The following is a 23,546-nucleotide window of genomic DNA, read 5'->3' as shown; positions in this document are numbered from 1 at the left end:
GTTCATTGAACAATAAACAATTATTCCACAAGCAAAGATATGGGACCATAGTAAACAGAAGCAGTGTGATATGTCACAATTAAATATTGGGCGGCACTCTGGGTTCTAGTCCTGGTTGGGGCACCGGATTCTGTCCCGGTTGCTCCTCTTCCAGTCCAGCTCTCTGCTGTAGCCCAGGAAGGCAGTGGAGGATGGCCCAAATCTTGGGCCCTGCACCCTTGTGGGAGACCAGGAAGAAGCACCTGGCTCCTGGCTTCGGATCATCGCAGCGCGCTGGCCATAGCAGCCATTTGGGGGATGAACCAACGGAAGGAAGACCTTTCTCTCTGTCTTTCTCTCTCATTGTCTAACTCTGCCTGTCAAACAAAAACAAAAACAAAAACAAAAACAAAAACAAACAAAAAACCCCATTAAATATTGGGTTTAGCACAGACTTTAAAGTAGGTAACCTAATATATGTACATAAAAGCTAGAAAATGCAGTCTGATTAAATCAACAGATAGAAAATCTCAAGAGGAATAAAAATCATTAAAGGAAACAAAATGGAAATTCTAGAATAGAAAAGTAGTGAACCTGAACCTGAAGTGAAAAGTTCACAGGATTGACCTTACAGCAGATGGGAAATGACCATATAATGCAAAAAAAAAAAAAAAAAAAAAAAAAAAAAAAAAAAAAAAAAAAAAAAAAAAAAAGAAGTATAAAATGTTCTATTCAAAGATATCCTCAGATTGTAACAAGATGCAAAACACAGGTAACCCTAAGGGATACACTTGGGATTTAAAGACATGTACACACTGAATATGAAAATGTAGAAAGAGATGTACAAGACAATAGTGCAAGAAAGTTGGTGTAGCTATAGTTATTTTAAAAAAGTGGACTATATGATAAGGAGATAAACAAGGGAAATTTATATATCACAAAAGAAACAGTTTACTAAGAAGTCAAAACAACCGTATTTTAGATAAAAAATAAAGTTTCAAAATTTATATAGGAGAACCTGACAGGAATGATGGAAAACATCTTTGGAACTTTTATCACCATCCTCAGTAATTAATAGAATAAATAGAAAAATTCAGCTTGAATATAGAAGATCAGAGTACACTATCAACCTCCTTAAGCTAACTGACATTTACAAAATATTATATTAAACAAGTGTGGTTTAAGATTCTTTTCAGGGGCTAGCACTGTGGTGTAGTGGGTTAGGCTGCTGCCTATGGTGCTGACATCCCATATGGGCACCAGTTTTAGTCCCTGCTGCTCCACTTCCTATCCAGCTCCCTGCTAATGTGCCTGGGAAAGCAGCAGATGATGGCTCAAGTCCCTGGGCCCTTGCCACCCATGTGGGAGAACCAGAAGAAGCTCCTGGCTCCCTTCTTTGGCCTGGCCCAGTCATGGTCACTGCAGCCATTTGAAGAGTGAACCAGTGGATGGAAGATCTCTCTAACTCTGACTGTCAAATAAATAATAAATAAATATTTTAAAAGATTCTTTTGAAGTGTGTATGGAATATTCATCAGACATATGATAGACCATAAAATAAATTTCAATAAATTTCCAAAGATGGCAAGGTATATTCTATGATCACAGCAGAACTATATTAAAACTTGATAGAATATTCAGAAACATTCCAAATATTTGGGAATTTTTTTTTTTTGACAGGCAGAGTGGATAGTGAGAGAGAGAGACAGAGAGAAAGGTCTTCCTTTTTCCGTTGGTTCACCCTCCAATGGCCGCCGCGGTAGGCGCGCTGCGACCTGCGCATCGCGCTGATCCGATGGCAGGAGCCAGGTGCTTATCCTGGTCTCCCATGGGGTGCAGGGTCCAATGACTTGGGCCATCTTCCACTGCACTCCCTGGCCACGCAGAGAGCTGGCCTGGAAGAGGGGCAACCGGGACAGGATCGGTGCCCCGACCGGGACTAGAACCTGGTGTGCCGGCGCCGCAAGGCGGAGGATTAGCCTAGTGAGCCGCAGCGCCGGCGCAAATATTTGGGAATTTAACAACACATTCTAACATCCACATCAAAAGAAAAAGCCATAAGGGAATAAGAAAATATTGTAAATTCATATGATTATCTCAATAGATGCAGAGAAAACATTTGATAAAATACACCACTTCATGATAAAAACCTTAAACAAATTAAATGTAGAAGGAACATACCTCAACCTATAAAGGCTATGACAAGCCAACAGCCAACACAGTATTGAATGAGGAAAAAGCCAGAAGCATTTCCACTAATATCTGGAACCAGACAAGGATATGCATTCTCACCACTGTAATTTAATGTAGTTCTGGAAGTTTTATCTAGAGCCATTAGGGAAGAGAAAAATAAAAACAAAGGATATACAAATTGGAAGGAAAAAGTCAAATTATCTCTGTTTGCAAATGACATGATTCTATATATAGGGGAACCAAAAGACTCTACCCAAGAGTCTACTACAACTGAAAGGGACCGGTGCTGTGGCTCAGCAAGTTAACACCCTGGCCTGAAGCGCCAGCAGCCCATATGGGCACCGGTTCGAGTCCCGGCTGTCCTTGTACCCCTGCACCCATGTGGGGGACCTGGAAGAAGCTCCTGGCTCCTGGCTTCAGATAGGTGCAGCTCCGGCCGTTGTGGCCATCTGGGGAGTGAACCATTGGATGGAAGACCTCTCTCTCTGTTTGTACCTCCCTCTGTACCTCTGTCTTTCAAATAAATAAAAATAAAAATCTTAAAAGAAACAACTGATAAGAGAATTCTGCAAATTTGCAGGATACAAAATCAACATACAAAAATCAATAGCATTTTTATATACAAACGATCATCATGCTGAGAAAGAATAATAACCTATTCACATAGCTACAAAAAATTAAATGTCTTGGGATAAATTTAACCAAGGATGTAAAAGACCTTTATAATGAAAATTACAGAACACCAATGAAAGAAATTGAAGAAGACTTGCAAATGGAAAAATTTCCTATGTTCATGAATTGGAAGAATTCATATTATTGAAATGTCTATACTATCCAAAGCAACTTACAGACTCAATGTAGTCCCCATCAAAAATAACTGTAACATTTATCACAGAAGTAGAAAAAGAATCTTAAGATTCATATGGAAACACAAAAGACCGTGAATTGCCAAACAATCTTGAACAACAAGAACAAAGCTAGGGGTTTCAAAATACCAGATTTCAAGACATACTATGGGGTTACTATAACTGTAGCTGTATGGAACTGGCACAAAAATAGACATAAAGACCAGTGAAGCAGAATAGAAACTCCAGAAATAAATCTATGAACTTGTAACCAACTTATCTTTCAAAACTGTGCTAAAGTATTTCTACATTGATGTGCAGGGTTTTTACTTATGTGTTTATAGCAACTTTATTAATAATAGCCAATAATTGGAAGCCATCCAAATTTTTATAATAGATGATGGGATAAACAAACATATATTCATACATTAGAATACAATTCAACAGCAAAAATGAATAAGTAATTGATATGTATACTAATATAGGTGAGCTTCAAAAGTATGTTTTTTACAAGAGGCAGTAGGCTCACACATGTGATTCAAGCCCAAGAGTGACCATTAGTGGGTCATCGTCCTGAACTTGTGCTATGTCTGACATGAGTGAGAGTCACCAAAAATCAATGTATCAATGCCACTTTGGCAAACCAATCTCATGTGATCATGTAAAAAAAAAAAAAAAACTGCACTGGTCAGTGGGAGTAATTTGTCTACCAAACCACTCTTTCTGGAACTGGACCTAATCTTGGTACTCCAGGACGGTCTTATTTCCAGGAATTCCTCAGGACATCTGGTGATCCCACATTTAGGTTAAAAGGGTGGAGAGCATACAAATGGGGCCAGAGCCCATGCAGCTCCTGGTCTGAGTTCAGGGTTCTCTGGATGGAATCGCTGACCCAAGCCTGTCTTAGGTACCTGAGATGTACTCACAGAATTTTGAGAAACAGTCTAAAGTGCAGGCACCTTTTGGGTGTGGACTCCACACTTCTCACTCAAATCTAAGGGTCATACCAGTGAAGGGAGGTGGTGGGTATGCTGGATTGGTCAGGGTTGACAGTAGAAGATAACTACCATCAAACTGTGTCATCAAACTAGTATCAATTCCAAAAAACTTTGATAGCAGAGGCCACGTGGCAGCAGGTGACAGAGGGAAGATATGCATGGCTGTCAAAATGAGGAGCAAAGATAGAGTTATAGGCAGGGCACTTTGACCCACAGGGATCTTTTGTGATAGCTGATAGAACATGTGTTCCCATGGGAGCAATATATATAGGCAGTCCATGAGAGTGTTACTGCTTTTTGTATGACCAGAAAAAATTGATCTTAATAGCAACTGTTGAAAAACTGTGCTCTTTCACCCAGTCTCCAGATCTAAACAAATTCTGAGCCTGCATTTGTTGCTTGAAGGCAGACTATGGCCTTTGGAGCAAGATATTGCTATTTTAACATAAAGGGCACCTGGCAGGAATTTCCTCAATGCTTCTCCAAAGAAACTGTAGCCAATTGTATCTCTTGCATTACAAAACAAAGAGCAAAACAAATGGAAGTAACTGGTCTATAACTATTCTTCTCTCTCAACCAGAGGACCTCTTTCACAATATGCTTGTACCCTAATCTGTAGGTCCAAACTCTGAACACATATGCAGATGCAATTTCATCCTGATAATCCGTTGGGCTTACAAATATGCATAGTAGCAGTATGATCCACTCTGGACAGGAAAGACCTAGAAAATGTTGAATACAGTTTGTGAAAAAGGGCTCAGGGCTAATTAGGAAGGGAACTTCATAGTCCTTGGCACCTGGTAGGCTGGGTTCTGAGAAGGTATGTCTTGGCCCTACAGACTCTTTCAAGGATTGTTGTTGGAGGTTTCAGTGGCCTTCCATTAAATGTTGATCACAGAGGAATCCAAGGCAGGGGTCCCATTGGTCTGACTCTCAGCGTGATTGTGCACACTGGGGAAAGGAAATTACTAAGGTGTTCTGAGGGCAGTTGAAATTCTCATATTTTCCTCCCAACTTCTGGAGTAAGAGCCATTGCAGTAGGAGGAGCCTAGTAGAAGTTACTGAAATTGGAAAAGCGTTCACTGATCCCATAAGCCAAAATGGCAAATCAGAAACAATATGCATTGTACATCCTCAGAGGAGTTTCAGAAGTTAGTGTTGCCACCAAAGACTTAAAAGATACAGGGTTGGTCATTCTCCATTTGCTTTACCTGTTGAGACATGGCAAAACCCAATAGTTTGTGGTGGATGACTGTATTACTATAGTCAGTTTAACCAAGTGGTAGCCCTAATGGTAGCTGCTGCGCCAGCCGTGGTTTCGATTGGAACTACCAAAATTTTACCTATTATCTGAAATGCAGTTTTTAACTTTTAATTTCCATATGTGAGCATGGTTGAGAAAAGTTTCTTTGATATGGGAAGGATGAGTTCTCCTTACAGTTTGTTTTTATGGCTTTGTTAATTTTCCTGAATCTACACCCCATCTATTCACCGCAAATTTTCTATTGTAAGCACTGTAATTGTTTCATCAATTTGGATAAAGTCTTTTACTTAATGTTTTCCTTTAACTGGTCTATGTCAATGACATTTGATGTTGTTATTTTAGATAATTGCCAATTAGCAATCTAACACTTTGCATTGCTTTCCTCAGCAAATGCATCACAGATTCTGAAAATATAGCACTTAATTTCCCTCATCAACTGAAATATGTAGTGAATTTATTTTTGCCAATGACAGAAAGGCAATTAAGTGGCAAAATACAGTTTTTCAGTTTGTGATGCTGGGATAATTTATATCTATGGGCAACAAAGGACTATGATCCCCAAATGATAAATATACAAATACTGATTCAAAATAAATCACAGACGTAAATGCAAAAGCTAAAACTAGGGGCTGGTGCCGTGGTGCAGTGGGTTAATCCTCTGCCTGGGGCGCTGGCATCCCATGTGGGCAGTGGTTCGAGTCCCAGCTGCTCTTCTTCCAATCCAGCTTTCTGCTATGGCCTGGGAAGGCAGTAGAAGATGGCTCAAGTCCTTGGAACCCTACACTCATGTGGGAGACTGGGAAGAAGCATTTGGCTCCTGGCTTCGGAGTGGTGCAGCTCTGGCCATTGCGGCCATTTGGGGAGGGAACCAAGGGAAGGAAGACCTCTCTCTCTGGTTCTCCCTCTCACTTCTGTAAATCTACCTCTCAAATAAATATATAAAAATCTTTTTTTTTTTTTTTTTTTTTTTTTTGGGAGACGGCCGAGCCTGCGGAAGGCGGCGCCAGCGGTGGCACCTGGGAGCGGAGGCTGGGGCAGGGCATGGTGGCTCTCAGTGCACTGTGAGAGCTGAGCGGCCGCGGGGTCCGCCGAGCGCCGGCGGCCCTGACAGGGCCGCCACCGGCTCCAAAGCTCGGGGGCTGTGGCCCTTCGCTCAGCAGCGGGGGGCGGCGGCCCGGAGGTGGCTGCGGCGGGTGCAGAGCAAGCTTTGGTGTGGCCTCGAGGCTGAACCGTGCGGCTCTTCGTATTCACACTCCGCGGCTCCATGTTCTACCATGAGGATGGGGACCTGGCTCACGAGTTCTATGAGTTCACCAAGAATGGACAGAAGCGGACCAAGCTGAGGCGGGTATATAAGAATCTGATTCCTCAGGGCCTCGAGAAGCTGGACCCCCCTCGCATCCACGTGGACTTCCCCGTGATCCTCTATGAGGTGTGAGCCTGGGGAGTAGCAGACGCAAGTACCCCTGCCCCAGCAAGACACCCCAGGCTCAAGGTGCAGCTTCCAGTGAGGAGCCCAGGTGGGGCCACAGCCCTGAATAAACTGTTGGCCCAGCACCTTCAGCTGTGAGCACGGCTGTGCAGTGTTGACTGGGAAATCGGATTGTATGTGGAGCAGGTGGTTGGTGGCTGGCAAAGGCTACTTGTGGAGTTACCAGCCCACCCTCCCCAGCCACCCCTGCAGGAAGCATGACAGGGCGTCCACTGATCAGGAAAGCCTGGTGCCTGGTTCCTTGCCTGGCCTGCTTTCTTCCAAGCTTGCCCAGGGCCCAGCCCTGTTAGAAGCTACAGCACTTTATAAGCAAGATCTGCCTTCTTTCAGCCCCCGGGCTGTGGGGGCTACACAAGTGGGAGCTTCCTTCCGCTCACTTCCCTTCCCTCTAGTCGGAGCATTTCAGCCGTTTGCTACCTCGATTCCTCCTGTGTTGGACAGAGGCTGGGGGCACCACCAGCCGGATTCTTCCTGCTTACCTGCCACTTGTTCCCACCCTCGATGGACCGAGAGTTTGCAGGCTGTTGATAGGAATGGAGACTGATCCCTCCCCCCGCCCCCAGCTGAGAGCGCACAGGCCAGGGTGAGGAGGGGCTGCACCTGTGCCTGTGGGGAGTTGCCCAACCCACCTGTTCTCATCCCCTCTGCCTTTGCAGCAGACCCCCAACCTCCAAGTGGGAGGGGGCTGTTTACTACCCTGTGGTAAGGGACAAATCCCTAGGGCTGATCGCTGGTACAAGAGCTGTGAGTAACCCCCCTCTCCCCCTCTTGAAGCCCTGGACCTCTGCAGGATCCGCAAGGCAAAGTACTGGACAGAAAGGAGGGAAAACGCGCAAAGAAATACTTAAAATGTGAAGGTTTGTAAATAGTCTAGTCCAGAATGATGTTGGGGCAGTCTGGTTTCTCTAGAAAGATGACTTTTTTTTTTTTTTTTTAAATTCCTTACTGTGTAAGCTCTGTGCTTCTAGAGTGTGGGAAATGACTTGGGGAGGGTGGCACCCAGCATTGGAAGACTGTTGTGTTATTTGTTCAAGTTCAATAAAGTTATTTGTAGATCCTGAAAAAAAATCTTTTTTTTTTTTTTAAAGCTAAAACTAAAGATTCTTGAAGAAAATGCAGGAGAAAGTCTTTGTGACATTGGATTTGGCCAGAATTTCCTAGAAACAAACTCTGGAGCAGTAACTGGACTTATACAGTGGTAATTGAGGCAGAGAACTTGAATTTGCTACTTTATCTTCGTGTTTTATATTAGTAGTTGGCTTATGTTTTTGAGTTCAAGCCTTTGCTTCCTCCTTCATTTGTGTAACATTAACTATTATGCTGGGGTACAGTAACCAAAAGATTGATCTCTTTTATTATTTTCTAGTTTCCAAAACGTGGATTGGTTCCTTAATATCTTTTTAAAAAGTATTTATTTATTTGAAAGAGTTACATAGAGTGAGAAGGAGAGAAAAGGGGGAGAGGGGTGAGAGAGAAAGAGGTCTTCCATCCACTGGTTCGCTCCCCAATTGGCCACAGTGGCCAGAGCTGGGCCAATCTGAAGCCAGGAGCCAGGAGCTTCTTCCAGGTCTCCCATGTGGGTGCAGGGGCCCAAGCACTTGGGCCATCTTCTACTGCTTTCCCAGGCCACAGCAAAGAGAGCTAGATCTAAAGTGGAGCAGCCGGGACTTGAACTGGCACCCATATGGGATGCCGGCACTACAGGCAGCGGCTTTACCAGCTATGCCACAGTCCTGGCCCCCTTAATATATTAATAACCTCCAAAGATGACCAATGAGGTTTCTGTTTTTCTCAAATTGTTCTGTCTTTGACTACCATAAGCCTATTCAAGTTGGCTCCCGAGTTCTTTTCTTACTTTCTGAAAACAACTTGATAGCTTCCTTGATTTCTAAAGTGATAAGGTTCTTTAAGTTCATGGACAGTTCCTGCACAGATATGGAACCAGTTATTGTTTCAAAGAGCCTTGGTTCCTATTAGGGAAATTGATGAAAAGGTTGCTCATTGCTATTGGGTTGATGATATATATTTTTTGATCTCTTTAGTGGATAGAGTTTGGTATATTCTAAATATATAAAAGCATACAGACATAATAGGACCTATTTTCTAGCTAACGCATTGTTAGTTACAGTGGGTCCTAAAAATGATATTGAGAAAATTATCACTGATCTTAAGTAAGTTTACAGCTTGGTAGAGTTTACTGATTTTACCTAAGAACAAACCAAAATTAATTCACATGTTTTGAATCAACTCCTGAATCTATCATCCTTTTTTTTTGATTGATGACTACTATAGTACTTCTGAATTCTCTTTATCATTTCTGGGTTCAGATGACTATCTTAAGTAAATTATTGGTATCCTAAAATAATTTATTAGGAAAAATAATTAATAAGGAGCAATAGCAGGCTGTAGCTTTTGTTGTCATCTATAAACTATGTGACAAATTGTAACAAATTTCCTCTGTTTATAATTCCACTATTTTTTTCCTGAGAATATATCTGCTTAGAAGTTAGAATTCCTCAGGTGGAGAATGTGGGAATTACTAATTTTGCTCACCTTTTATTTCAATCACTATGTGGAATTCTCCCTTTCAGGAGTTCTAAACTTTTCACCCTTGGTTGCTGAATTAAAAATTCAGAATTCATGGAATCAGAATGGCATTTAAATTAAAACCAAAACAAAACAAACTTCTTCCTCAATTTGCTTACAAATCAATCAGCTTACACAATTTTTGTAAAACTTTCCAGCACTTTTTATAGACATGGGTTAAGTCTGGGTCTTTTCAGGATATAGTGTTCAAGCTAACCAAAGTTCCACAAAACATGATATTTTGTTTGCCTAGATATTTGGTACACACTTACTTAAACAAACACAAATTCAGAACAACCTTTCTGTACTTTGTTGGGTTGGGGAAATTCTTAAAAATTAATTCAACTTAGCTTGCTACATTTCACCTGTTTGCAGGTTTCTGATGATGGCTTTTACTTCAAACATTAACTCAGTCCAGGTCTATTTGAAAACCAGACTGACCTGGGCCTGTTCCAAATGTATCCCACTGAATTGCAGCCCGGGTTAGTCCAAAACTCATCTCTAGAAATCTCATTTCTTTTTTTCTCTTGGGAGAGAAGCAACTGGCTGTATTTTAAGTAGTAGAATTGATTTCAAAAGTTTTAGATTCAATAATCTGTTCTTGAATTTCTACAAATATTTCCATCCTTATTTTAAAAATGTGTTTTTCTAGCAAAAGTGAGTCCAACACTGTACTCATATATAAGCCATGATGGAAATATCACGTTTAGATCTTTCTCTTCATCTTTGCCTGGTCTAGGGCTCATTTACCCCTTTAACGTCATCCTCATCAATCATGATCCATACCTTTTATCCATACTTTCTCCATATAATTGCAAGAGTTATTTTTCTCTTAGTTTTCCAGCTTCCAAGTTGTTCTTTTCAGCTACACTTCTTGCAGACTCACTTCTTCCGTGAAGCCTTCCAATCAAAACCTCTGGGGTGCCAAAAAGGATCAGCTTAAGCTTGCAAATGTAACAGTCAGATTTTTCTTCAACTTTGTGAGTCAACCCACATATTGGTTGTCACTGTTGCCTGAACAGTTGGGTTGTCACATAGCACACACAAATTCAACCCTTAACACCAACTGCAGCCTTCCTGCCTCCGAAATACTGAGAGAATGATTTCACTATTACCTCACAAGAACTTCTTACTTGGCATTCAGTCAGTGAATTCAGACAACACATTGATAATGTTTACTTTTTAAAACAGTCTGTTGGAGGGGCATCTGGTGGAGTGGCTAAGATGCCCCTGGGATGCCAGCATCACACACTGATGTCCCTGGGTTCAAGTCCTGGCTGCATTCGAAAGTCCAGCTTCCTGCTAATGGGCACCTTGGGAGACAGCAAGTGCTGGCTCATGTAGGTAGGTGCCTGCCACCTATGAGGGAGACCCAGATTGAGTTCATCACTTTGAGATTTCAGCCTGACCCAGCCCTAGTTGTTGAAGGCCTTTGGGGGAATGAACCATGTAGGGGAAATGGCTGAGCTTTACAAAATAATTTAAATAAATAAAATGTACAGAAAGTTTAAAAACCTGTTGTTCCCTTTAAATGATCTGTTCGATTTAGTCCATTAATATATAATTTAAGGGGCCAGCCCTGTGGTGTAGCGGATTAAGCTGCCACTTGCATTGCCAGCATCTCTTCTGGGCACTCATTTGAGACCAGGCTGTTCCACTTTGAATCCAGCTCTATGCTGGGGCCTGGGAAAGCAGTGGAAGATGGCCCAAGTGCTTGGGCCCCTGAGCCCATGTGGGAGACCCAGAGGAAGCTCCTGGCTTCGGATCAGCCCAGCTCTGGTTGTTGCAGCCATTTGGGGAGTGATCCAGCGGATGGAAGACCTCTCTCTCTCTCTGTCTCTCCTCTCTGTAACTCTGTCTTTCAAATACATAAATAAATCTTAAATATATGTGGCTTAAATGAACACTTCCTTTCCCAAGAAGGTTGTGTTTATTGTTGCCTCTTACAGCTCTTGAGAATTCACTTCAATGGGAGAACAGCAATCAATGGTAACACATTGCCTTACAGAATTTCTTTAAATTATTCTCAAGCGACCTCTTTTCAATTACCATGTTTTGGTTCCAGAGCCCACGCATGAACAATTTTTATATTTTTCCAAAGTAAAAGTTGTTTTCTTCAGGCCTTTTCTTTCCACTAGGAAGTCATGTTTTCCCTGTGAATGGAACTGAAACCCCAATTGTTCAGTTCTAAAATCAAAACCCACAGAATTTAGTCTAAAGTAAACAAAACACATTCATTCTCTTGTTCCTAATTGCTTGAAATTCTATCCAGGTTTTCCAAAAGCTGATTGAATCTTACCAACATTTTCTATGAACCACACATGGATTTGGAGTTGATGGAGAAACTCCAAACCTCTCGAAATAAGCCCCACATCAAGGAAGTTTCATTTGGTTTCAGGTTTCACTACAAAATTCAATATAACTTCGTAAAAAAGCCCTAAGCAACACTGGAAGATGATGGTCTCTGGTGCCAATGAAATGCCACATGTATGTATCACAGCACACCCATACCCACTCATGCCTTTATGTCTTCACGGAAGCACACTCTGTTTTATAGTCAATAGAACTATGCACATTGTAGTTATAAAGTTCCAATACAGTACTGGCTTTATATGAAATTATACAAAAGAGAAACAGGGTTGTGTGGATAGGGATCCACTGTAAATCCAGGTAAATGATGTCAGGGCTAGCAAATCAAATGATACAAATGCTACTTAAGTAAACATTAATCTGTTAACATTTTTTTTTAATCTATTAACTTTGAAAAGACATAGAATCACAGAACTGCAATGCGACTTCAGGGATTTTTTATTTTTATTTTTTACCATATTTCTTCTGAGATAGGAATAGATATGAACAATCCAAGTCTCTTATTTTATGGCTAAAGGGTTAGGTGTTATGTACATCTTTTCCTACTGACTGAATTGGCTATTAATCAGTCTTTGTCAATGTCGATATTACTGGTTAATTTTGACACAATTTCTGACATAGACTGAATTATTTTTGCATACTGCAAAATACATAGGGGAACACCCTTTAGACCTGCACTGATTATTGACTGCAGCTATAAGAATGATACAAATATTATTTTTATTTAATAATTACTATTTTCAGATGCAAGGCAAGACAGAATCAGCTCAAGTTATTCAGCTTGTTAGATTCATCTCAACTACTGTTTAACTTCCCTTTACCTACAAAATGAGGATGTAGATGAAATGATCACCAAAGTACTTCCCAGTTTATCAATGTGTTATTAAAAAATTCCATTTCAGGGCCAACATTGTGGTGTAGTGGGTAAAGCCACCTTCTGTGGCTCTGGCATCTCATATGGATGCTGGTTCGTGTGTTGGCTTTTACACATAGGAAAGCAGTGGAGGATGGCCCAAGGCCTTGGGTCCCTGAACCCATGTGGGCAATGCAGATGAAGCTCCTGGCTCCTGGTTTCAGTCTGGCCCAGCCTTGGCTGTTGCTTCCATTTGGGGAGTGAACCAGTGAATGGAACATCTTTCTCCGTCTCTCCCTCTTTCTCTCTGTAGCTTTCCCTTACAAATAAATATATTTTTAAAAAAATTCCACCTAATACATGTTCTTTTCAAACTTTATCAAGAAACATAACATTTTTTGATGTATGTTCAAAAATCTAATTAAAGAAAATAGAAGGGAAAACAAAGTCTAAATTGACAATTGCTGCAGTCATATAAACATACATTGGTGATTAAAGCCTACACAGATATCAGTGGAAAGTGTTTTCCAGCTTATTGCTGTTCTATGTCTTTATTCATAGTGTCAGATTACTTGACATTTTAGTTTTCAGTATTTATTTGTATCACTTAAGCTATATGGAAGGTAGAATTAGTAATTCACTAATTTTTATGTTCTCCTATTGACAGAATAGAACTTGTCCTGGAAATGGATGTGGAGCAGGGAACTACAGTTACATCTCCTTTGTAACTAGGTGTGGTCATGTTCTTGCCAATGAAATGAAAGCAGAGTGATCTTCCTTTTGGAACAGACACAAATGTCAAAGTTTAGGGAAGAGTAGAGGCAGATTGAAGGAACCATAGAATGGAAATGTGCTGCTGATCAGGAACACTCACAATGAAGTTTTTTTTTTTAAATCTTTTATTTAATGAATATAAATTTCCAAAGTACAGCTTATGGGTTACAATGGCTCCCCCCCCCCCATAACTTCCCTCCCACCCGCAACCCTCCCCTTTCGCGCTCGCTCTCCCCTTCCATTCACATCAAGATTCATTTAAAATTCTCTTTATAGGCCGGCGCCGCGGCTCAGTAGGCTAATCCTCTGCCTTGCGGCACTGGCACACCGGGTTCTAGTCCCGGTCGGGGCACCGATCCTGTCCCGGTTGCCCCTCTTCCAGGCCAGCTCTCTGCTGTGGCCAGGGAGTGCAGTGGAGGATGGCCCAAGTGCTTGGGCCCTGCACACCATGGGAGACCAGGATAAGCACCTGGCTCCTGCCATCGGAACAGCGTGGTGCGCTGGCCGCAGCGCGCCTACCGCGGCGGCCATTGGAGGGTGAACCAACGGCAAAAGGAAGACCTTTCTCTCTGTCTCTCTCTCTCACTGTCCACTCTGCCTGTAAAAAAAAAATAAAAAAAAAATTCTCTTTATATACAGAAAATCAGTTTAGTATATATAAAGATTTCAACAGTTTGCCCTCATGTAACAACACAAAGTGAAAAAATACAATGCACACAAATAATGATTTAATTAAATCAATTGTGATTTAATCAATATAAAAATATTCTGATATTTAAAAGAATTTTAAATTTGCATGAAAAAAATTAATATATTCCTTAGTGCTTCTTAGAATTGTATCATATAGGGCAATATTCTTAATAATGAGAATTACTTATAGCACATAAACTACCTTTGTTTTTCCTGATTAAGGCTAATTTAAATAACTGTTCCTTTCTTTTTTTTTTTTATAAAAATTTGTTTTATTAATTTGAAAGGCAGAGTTACAGGGGGAGGGGGAGAGAGAGAGAATCTCCATCCACTGACTCACCCCCAAAATGGCCACAATGACCAGGGCTAGGCCAGGCCGAATCCAAGAGCTAGGAGCTTCATCCTCATCTCCTGTAAGTGTGCAGCGGCCCAAGCAGTTCGGCCATCTTCTGCTTTCCCAGGCGCATTAGTAGGGAGCTGGATGGGAAGTGGAGCAGCCTAGGCTCAATGCTGATGGGATGCTGGTGTCACAGGTGAAGGCTTAACCCATTATGCCACAACTCTAGCCCCCATAATTGTTCCTTTCTGATAAGAAGATTGATGAAAAACACAAGGAAAACATGGTGATTTCTGACTTGGACAAAAAATGAAAAATTATTTTTCAGTCCCACTCTTTCACCTCCCTGACCACTAGTTTTGAAATCCTGGCACACTGTTTTCTGTTTTTGTGCTGGGTGAGCTGAGTGAATTTGGGTTAAGAGATGCTGGTCAAAAGGTATAAATAAAAGGTTTCAGAGAATTTTAGAAGGAAACCCAGACCCCAAATGTTGGTTTAATATAAATGAACTATGTAAGTTATCCCAGATCAAAATGTTTTGAACACCTTAGAAAGATGATAATGGCTATTTTGGGTCTTTCTGATGCAACTAAGGAAAAGAAAAATAAGGGGAAGAAATTTAAAAAGAAATTTCTATGGACTTTGACTATTCAAGTATCTCATGTTCATCAGGAGAATAACAAAAATATATTGTATATTTGTTGAAAAACTAAGCTCCTGCCAATAAAAAGCAAACCAGTGAGCTTTACTACAATTAGTAGTGAAAAAAAAAAACTATTATAAACCTGCTGGTTAACTCTCAAGAGCTATTTTTTTTAAAGATTTATTTATTTACTTGATAGGTAGAGTCACAGAGAGAGGGAGAGATAGAGAGAAAGGTCTTCCATCTGCTGGGTCACTCCCAAAATGGCCGCAATGGCAGGAGCTGGGTTGATCTGAAGCCAGGAGCTAGGAGTTTCTTTAGGGTCTGTCACATGGGTGCAGGGGCTCAAGCACTTGGGTCACCTCCTACTGCTTTCCCAGGCCATAGCAGAGAGCTGGATCAGAAGAGGTATAGGCCAGGGCCGCAGCTCAATAGGCTAATCCTCCACCTGCAGCACCGGCACCCCAGGTTCTAGTCCCAGTTGGGGCGCCGGATTCTGTCCTGGTTGCCCCTCTTCTAGTCCACTATCTGCTGTGGCCCGGGAGTGCAGTGGAGGATGGCCCAGGTCCTTAGGCCCTGAACCGCCTGGGAGACCAGGAGGAAGCACCTGGCTCCTGGCTTCGGATCATCGCAGCGTGCCGGCCGTAGTAGCCATTTGGGGGGGTGAACCAACGGAAAAAGGAAGACCTTTCCCTCTGTCTCTCTGTCTCTCTCTCTCACTAACTCTGCCTGTCAAAAAAAAAAAAAAAGAGTTTTGCTATAGAACTACTGGAATTTATTTTTGGGAATTAGGACTCTTATCCCCTGTCCACCATATAGACAGAGAGAAAGAGAGAGACAGAGAGAAAGGTCTTCCTTTTTCCGTTGGTTCACCCCTCAATGGCTGCTGCGGCAGGCACGCTGCGGCCGGCGCACCATGCCAATCTGAAGCCAGGAGCCAGGTGCTTCTCCTAGTCTCCCATGCTGGTGCAGGGCCCAAGCACTTGGGCCATCCTCCACTGCCCTCCTGGGCCATAGCAGAGAGCTGGACTGGAAGAGGAGCAACCGGGACAGAATCCGGCGCCCTGACTGGGACTAGAACCTGGGGTGCTGGCACTGCAGGTGGAGGATTAGCCTAGTGAGCTGCAGCGCCGGCCCATATAGCTTTTTAGTTTAGAAATATCTACAAAAGAGTATTTTTTTTTTTAAATTCAGAAGATTGAAACAAAAGCAGCGCTGATGATCAGTTTCTGGAATTCCAATGTAATAGTGTTTCATAAAAATGAAAGTTTTAATTTTTGGAACTAAAAGTGAAAAATTTCTTTGCTTTAAAATAAACAAATGATTTTTTGCATATACTAAAGTCTTGAATATAAAGCATAATACTTCTAGTTTAATAGAATATATTTAACCTCCCATAATATTATCTATCCAGATGTATCTGTGTAGGGCACTGGCACTGTGGTGCAGCACGCTAAGAGGAGTGCTTGCAATGCCAGCATTCCACATCAATGTGCTGGTTTGAGTCCCTCTGCTTCTCTGCTTCCCTTCTGCTGCCTGCTAATGCACTTGGGAATGCAGCAGAAGATGGTCCAGGTACTGGAGTTCCTGCCACCCATGTGGGAAACCAGGATGGAGTTCCTGGCACCTAGCTTTGGCCTGGCCCAGCCCTGGCCTTGAGGCCATTAGGGCAGTGAACTAGCAGGTGGAATATAACTCTCTCTCCCTCCATCTCTCTGTCATTCTACATATCAAATAAATAAAATAAATTAAAAAAGATATATCATTGATATATCATTAATCCTCTTCTTCCTCCTCCTCTTCTTCTTTCTCCTCCTCCTTCTCATCTCTGTTCTCCTGTTTCTTCTTCTTCTTCTTTTTTTTTTTTTGTTGTTGTTGTTGAGCTTGGCCTAAGAGAAACTAGGCCAATATATAGCAAAATAGTTTCCATATACAGCATTCTTCAAAAGCTTATGGGGAAAAAGTTAGTGGATATGTAGAAGCTTACATGAATAGACATACATCTATCATAGAGTCATGGGACATACATGAAAATAATGGCCAAAGAATCTGATGTCAAAATATAAACTAAATTTATTCTTTGAAATGCTGAGAGAACACCAGGTGTGCTTGACTTATTATAAACATTTGAGGGAGGTGGCGTCATGGTACAGCATTTTAAGCCGTCATCAGCAACACCGGCATCCCATATGAGAGCTGGTTTGCGTTCCGACTGCTCCACTTCCAATCCAGTTCCCTGGTAATGCATCTGAGAAGGCAGTGGAAGAGGGCCCAGGTACTTCCATCTCTGCCACTCGCATGGGAGATCCAGATAGAGTTCCAAGCTCCTGGTTTCTGCTTGGTTCAGCCCTGGCTACTGTGGCCTACTGGGGAGCGAAACAGGATGAAAGATCAACCTCTGTCTCTCTCTGTAACTACCTTTCAAGTAAATACATAAATCTTCAAAAAGTTTGAAAATTTCAAATTTGATTACACTTAGGCATTTTTAATGATATTTAAGGGTCTTCAAAATGTTCGTGGAACATGCATATTGTATGAAAACAATGCACAGATTTCAAAATTATCTCATGCCAAAATGATATTTCAGTTATATTTTCTTTGAGCATTTTAAAGTCTTCTTGTTGATACTTTAGGTTATATCTTTAAGACTTATTAGTGTTGGATTCTCTATGCTATTAATTTCATTAAAGTATTGACTACATTTTATTGTTTCATGGAAATAAAAATGTAAAATGAAGAAAAAAAAGAAGAAAAAATTAAAAGTTTAATTTTTTTTTTTTTATTCCGCCCAACCATAGAGAAGCACAGGGCATGCTTACGTGTTTTCTTTGGGTTAGTGTCTTAGTATCCCCGAACTACATGGGAGATGGCTAAGACTGTAGATGAACCCAGATGGTGGAATTTTCTTTTCTAAACATGCTGGCCAAATATTTACAAGTTTTCCATGCCTACATTTTAATTTTTGCTGATGAAGTACAACTACTGAATTTCAAAAGAAGTTCCACTAGAGTATACGGAGTCTGGTCAGCCACACTAGAGGAGATTTCTTTAGTTGCAGAGTTTTTATGGTGTAAGCCTCAGTAAATTTGTAGACTACTCCATGGGACAGCAAGCAGCTGGGACTGTGTCTCTTAGCTGGTCACTGAGATGTGTGAAGGGTACAGCCTATGTTTCTCCTGGTAACTTGACAGAACTGCTTTTGTGTTTACTCATCTAAACTCATTTAAAACTCAGTGTCAATAGAATACAAAAAATGTAGTATATATATAAGCAAAATTGACATTTTGAGATTTGACTATTGTTTACAGGCCTTGTCTATACTATTGAGGAACAGTAGTTTTTCTACTCACTACTTGTTAAATTCTTTATTTTGTGGAGGGTTAATCTTGTTATTATAAAGAAATGAAAATATGTCATTGTAAAAATTAGAAGAAAAATAGGCAATGAAGACGGGAGGGTGAGAGTGAGGGACGGGGAAGGGTAGAATGAGAAGTATCATTATGTTCTCAAAACTGTATATATGAAATATGTGAAATTTGTTCCCCTTTTGTAAATAAAAATTTGGGAGGGAAGTTATGGGGGGGGAAGCCATTGTAATTCATAAGCTGTACTTTGGAAATTTATATTCATTAAATAAAAGATAAAAAATAAATAAATAAAAAAACCCTCAGTATTATAAGCAATATGGTGCTGTGTATAAGGTTTTGAAAGTCTAGGATAACTGGAAAATTATTTTCTAAAAATTTATTTATTTGGAAGGCAGAGTGACAAAGAGTGGGAAGAATGAGGGGAGAAGGAGATGGTGCAGGGGAGAGATAGAGAGAGATCTTGCATCCTCTGGTTCACTCGCCAAATGCTTGCAACAGCTGGGGCTGGGCCACAAGGAAGCCAGGAGCCTGGAACTCCATCTGGATTTCCCATGTGAGTGGTAGGAACCAAAGTACTTGGGCCATCACCTGCTGTCTCCTTGACACATTACCAGGAAGCTGAATCAAAAGCAGAGGTGGGACTCCATCCCAGGCATTCCGTTAGGGGATGTAGGGGTTCCAAGTGGTGGCTTAACCTTCTATGTTTGGAAAGATATTTTATTTTCCTTATTGGGCAAAATTTATCACAACTAACCCTTAAACAGAAGCCCTGAAAAAAGAGGTAAAACAAGGAATGTTTTGAGTTTGTTCATTACAAATAACTCAGAATGTTAGAAATCTCTATGATAATGTAAAGGTCAGGGCATTTATTAATTTCTGATTAATAAAAATGCTAATGGCTATTTCTGGAGTGCTTACCATGTGCTAAGGAACACTTTAAGTGATATATATGAGGCCAGAATTGCTTGTGCTTGTTAACTTAGCCTTTCTGCTGTTGTGACTCTGATAATAGTAGGATCTGTCATTTTCTAGCCAATCCCTATGTAGCAGTCAGCTTATATGAAAATATTCAGTCATGACAAAACTCTCCAAGACATGCATTGTGTTATCTGCATAGATATGTATATAATAGAGTTTATTACGCTACTCTCATTTTCAAAAGTGACTCTCAGTGGTCACACAGCTGCTTTGTGAGAAGGCTCCAGCAGCCCCTTCTGACCTCAGAGGCCCCCTTTGTCACCACTGCCTTACAGCTCTCAAAGCTCGCTTATCTTTTGAAGTCCTTGCTGATTGATATTGTCAGTTGATCTCCAGGGAGAGCTTTCTCTCTGCTCAGTGACTTTTGTACCTGTATCAAAATTCTCTCCCCTCCCCATCCTCTGCCCTCACTCTTTATGATATTTTGCAGACACTTGAGAATGCAAGGTAGGTATTTGTTGAACTGAATGAGACACATTAAAGTTGACCATGGCCTTTCTGGATTGGGGGACCTCCTTTGGGCTTTGCTGGTATCTTCTCTGTGTCTTTATCAATGAACTAACCAAAAGTTTGCTGTTGAGGTATGTGGACTTCATTTTTTTTTTCTTGAATTTACAAATAATTTTCCTTTTAAGTAAATAAATGGTCATGTTTTCTGTAACATTGCTGAACTAGACTTGAAGTCTTGAAATAGCTGAGTTGAAACAACAGCAACACTGACATAGAACAAAGAGGAGAGACTGAGGGACTAAAACATGAGTGAGAGTTCTGAGGGCAGAGTCTGTCCAAAAGGAATAGGATTTCAGTTTTTCAGCACTGGAGGCCAGTTATTAATGTGACATTGAGAGCATGAAGGGGAGCTTTCGGGGTACAAAATGGTGTGCTCTGGCCAAGAATGGATGTCTGAGCAGACATTCCAAATGGTGAAAGTTTCCACATGGACATTTTCCAAGGAGCCAAAAATATATTGGAATCAATAAATGTCAGTAGCTTGCATAGGCTCTTAAACCATTTTAATGTAGGTATAAAGCCCTTGGCGTAAACAAAAGCTAACTGCTCAGCCAGATCCACATAGCTTAGGTCTTCTAAGACACTCACCTGACCTCGTCTTAGTTTAAATCCTGTTTTTAATCACTGCTAGGTTGTAATTCACAGATGTTGAAAGGCAGATGGGGTAAAAATGTGTGGTGCACATGTCTTTTCAACAACATGGCAATACATTGAGAATATTTGTGGCTCAAATTAAAGTTTAGGACAGTCCGTGCTATTTAATGAATTCTAGGTTAGCAATGATAAATAAACAGTGACTCAAAACACTGTTTATTTTCTGAGCTTGAGACTTTACTTTGGAGTGGGCCCTATAAACACACATGTACTTCTAACAGGCCTGGCATTAACATAATATTCTGTGATACCAATGAAATCTGGTCTGAAACTCTGGCTCCGCCTGAGTGAACAGCTCTCTTTATTTAACTTTAAAAAGCCAGGGAATATAGTACTATATCAGCAGACTTACATTTAAAGATTTTCTATACTAGGTACAATTTTAGGGTCAATCAATAAGAAAATTTGCAATTATTACTGCTTGAAACTAATGGGTGGGAAATATGTGTTATCTCTTTTAAAATAGTTTTTCTACTTAATGATGTGTATAAATGCAGAATAATTATTCATCCTTTATTTCCATCATGATTTATCATAGGGATCTGTGGCTTTTGACAAATATTCGTTCAAGTTGGTAAAAGTAAAGTCCTAGAATTTAACTCACTGAGATTTTAGTCTTCCAAAACTAGAATAGGAATTCCATAGGACATCTCCTAGCAGTGGGAAATCACCTTACAAGGGATAGTATCCTTAGAATAATGGCTGTTATTCAGACCCCATCAGGTGTGTCTTAGATCTTTTTCTTAGACTCACTAAAATATAATTTTGTTTGCTGACACGATGCTTCATTGAGGTTAGTATACTTGAAAAAAATTCTGTATCACTCACTCCTGTGTTAGGAAAATTTTAGATTTTGATTAACTGAGAGTATCAAAAAACGTGTGCATGTTCCAAGATTCAAAGAACTGTGACTCCTAGGCCGAAAGAACAGTGTTTAGAGCCATTTTTCTAGCTGCTCCTTGACAACTGTGGGCCTTAGTCTTGGGCAGAACTTCTGTGCTTAATCTGCTATCCCCTACTCCTTTTTTTCCTGCTGGCAAAATGGCCTAGATAACCAAAAAAGCACTTAAGATTTCTACCTTTTTCCTTAAACTCTGAACTGATCACATGTCTAAAATGTTCTACTTTTCTTTTGAACTTGAACCTTATCCCTTTTTCAACTTTGCAGAATCAAATGGACTTTTCCAAACTAAAATTCCCAAATTGCCCAAGTTATCCATCCATCCAGACACAGCCCGATAAGTATCCTTCACATTTTACAATACTTCTGAACAACCGAAATCTCTCAGGCCAAAATCTCACACTTGAAGCCTCTGATGTTTCAAAATCAGAGATGAGAGGACAGAGTAAAGTCTGTTTCTTTCTCTTTTCAGAAGATAGGCTTAAAATCCTCCACTGTGTCTCAACAGTACTGTTTTGTACTTCCATGGTATTTTTCAAAGCAAGCACTTTTAAATGTCTGTGTTCTCCTTCCTCCTACCCCCAAATTCCTATGTTGAAACAACACCTGAGGCTGTGGGTTAAGCCATTGCTTGGGCTGCCCACGTCCCACCCATATCAGAGTGCCTGGAGTCAAGTCTGGTTCCACTCCCAAATCTAACTTCCTGATAATATGCATCTTAGGAGGCAGTAGGTGATGGATCAAGGTTTTGGGTCCCTGCCACTTATGCGGGAGACATGGATGGAGCTCTAGACTCCCAGCTTCAACCTGGAGCAGCTCCAGCTGTTAGGAAGTGAACTGGCAAATGGAGTATCTCTCTCCAGATATTGCTTCCTCTGTGTCAGTCCCTTCAAATCAATCAATCAATCAATCAATCTTAAAAAAAGGAACCTGACCCATGAGGCAATGATATCAGGAATGAGGCCTTTGGGAAGTGATTAGATCCCAAGGATGGAGGGCTCATAAATGGGATCAGCACCCTTATAAAAGGACTCAGAGAGCTGCCCAGCCTCTTCCACTATGTAAAGACACACTGAGAAGGCTCCATTTATGAACCAGAAAATAGGCTACCATCAACTATGTCTGTATCTGGATCTGGGACTTCTGGCTTCCAGAACTTTGAGAAATAAATCTCTCTCATTTATAAGGCACAAAGTCCAGGTACTTTTGTAGCATCCCTAATGGACTAAGACCTGAATGGAAAGGTAGAATGTGGTACCATTCCCCCAGTGAACTCCTTGAGTTCTGTATTGAATTCTGGACTTATCTCAAATGAGGGCCAACCTGGACTCTTCATTTTGCATCCATGTGACCTTCTAACAGGCAGTGGGCATCCACATCAGGAAAATGTAACACAGGCTCTAAATGCATGTATCCTTTTTTACTGGCTGGAGATTTGGTCACCATTCCCCTTTTGATCTCTTTCCAGGTAAATGGAGGTGGATTCCTGTCTGGCCTCAAGGGCAGTGTTCCAGAGTTACTTGGAGAGTTGCAAAAATGAAGATTTCTGAATTCATTTCTGAATCTTACACTTATCTGAAGTTTAAGCTTTAAAAATGTACAACAATTTATTTTGATGCACATGCAGAATTTTGAATGCTTTATAGAAGTCAATATGTTTCAGTTGATGTTTCCTTTCCCTTGGGACCTTTGAGCTGTGATGAGGTCTACCTACTAGATTGGTGGTATCTCTAGCTCTGTGTAAGTGCACCCACATCACTGTGAAGAAGAAAATGAAGAGAGATTAAGAATGTAAGAATTGCCAATCAGAGAGTATGACATGAAAAATACAACTGCCTCTGGAATCTCTGTGTAGTATTTTTGAACCGTGGTTGGCATGGGTAATGGGTAACATAAAGTGAAACTGGAGATAAGGGGAACTATTGTACATTGTGTTTGGTCTTTGTTTAGCTTTAAGGATACCTAAAATTTATAAAGTGCTATATTCCTACCAAGGCACTGTGTTAAGAATTATCTCATTTAATTCTTCTAACAACATAATAATAAGAATAAAATTATTTTACCCATTTTAAAGGTGGGGAACTTACATATATATAGAAAAATAAAATGAT

General features: G+C 40.8%; 1 pseudogene; it reads left to right on the top strand.

The window, feature by feature from the left end:
- The first annotated feature begins 5,115 nt into the window (after positions 1-5,115).
- On the top strand, positions 5,116-6,957 carry LOC133758697 (tumor suppressor candidate 2-like; annotated as a pseudogene).
- Positions 6,958-23,546: the final 16,589 nt, after the last annotated feature.

This window comes from Lepus europaeus, chromosome 4, assembly GCF_033115175.1.
Source record: "Lepus europaeus isolate LE1 chromosome 4, mLepTim1.pri, whole genome shotgun sequence".
In the NCBI taxonomy this organism is placed as follows: Eukaryota; Metazoa; Chordata; class Mammalia; order Lagomorpha; family Leporidae; genus Lepus; species Lepus europaeus.
The sequence above is the reverse complement of the archived record's forward strand: the minus strand, read 5'-3'. Positions and strand labels throughout refer to the sequence as shown.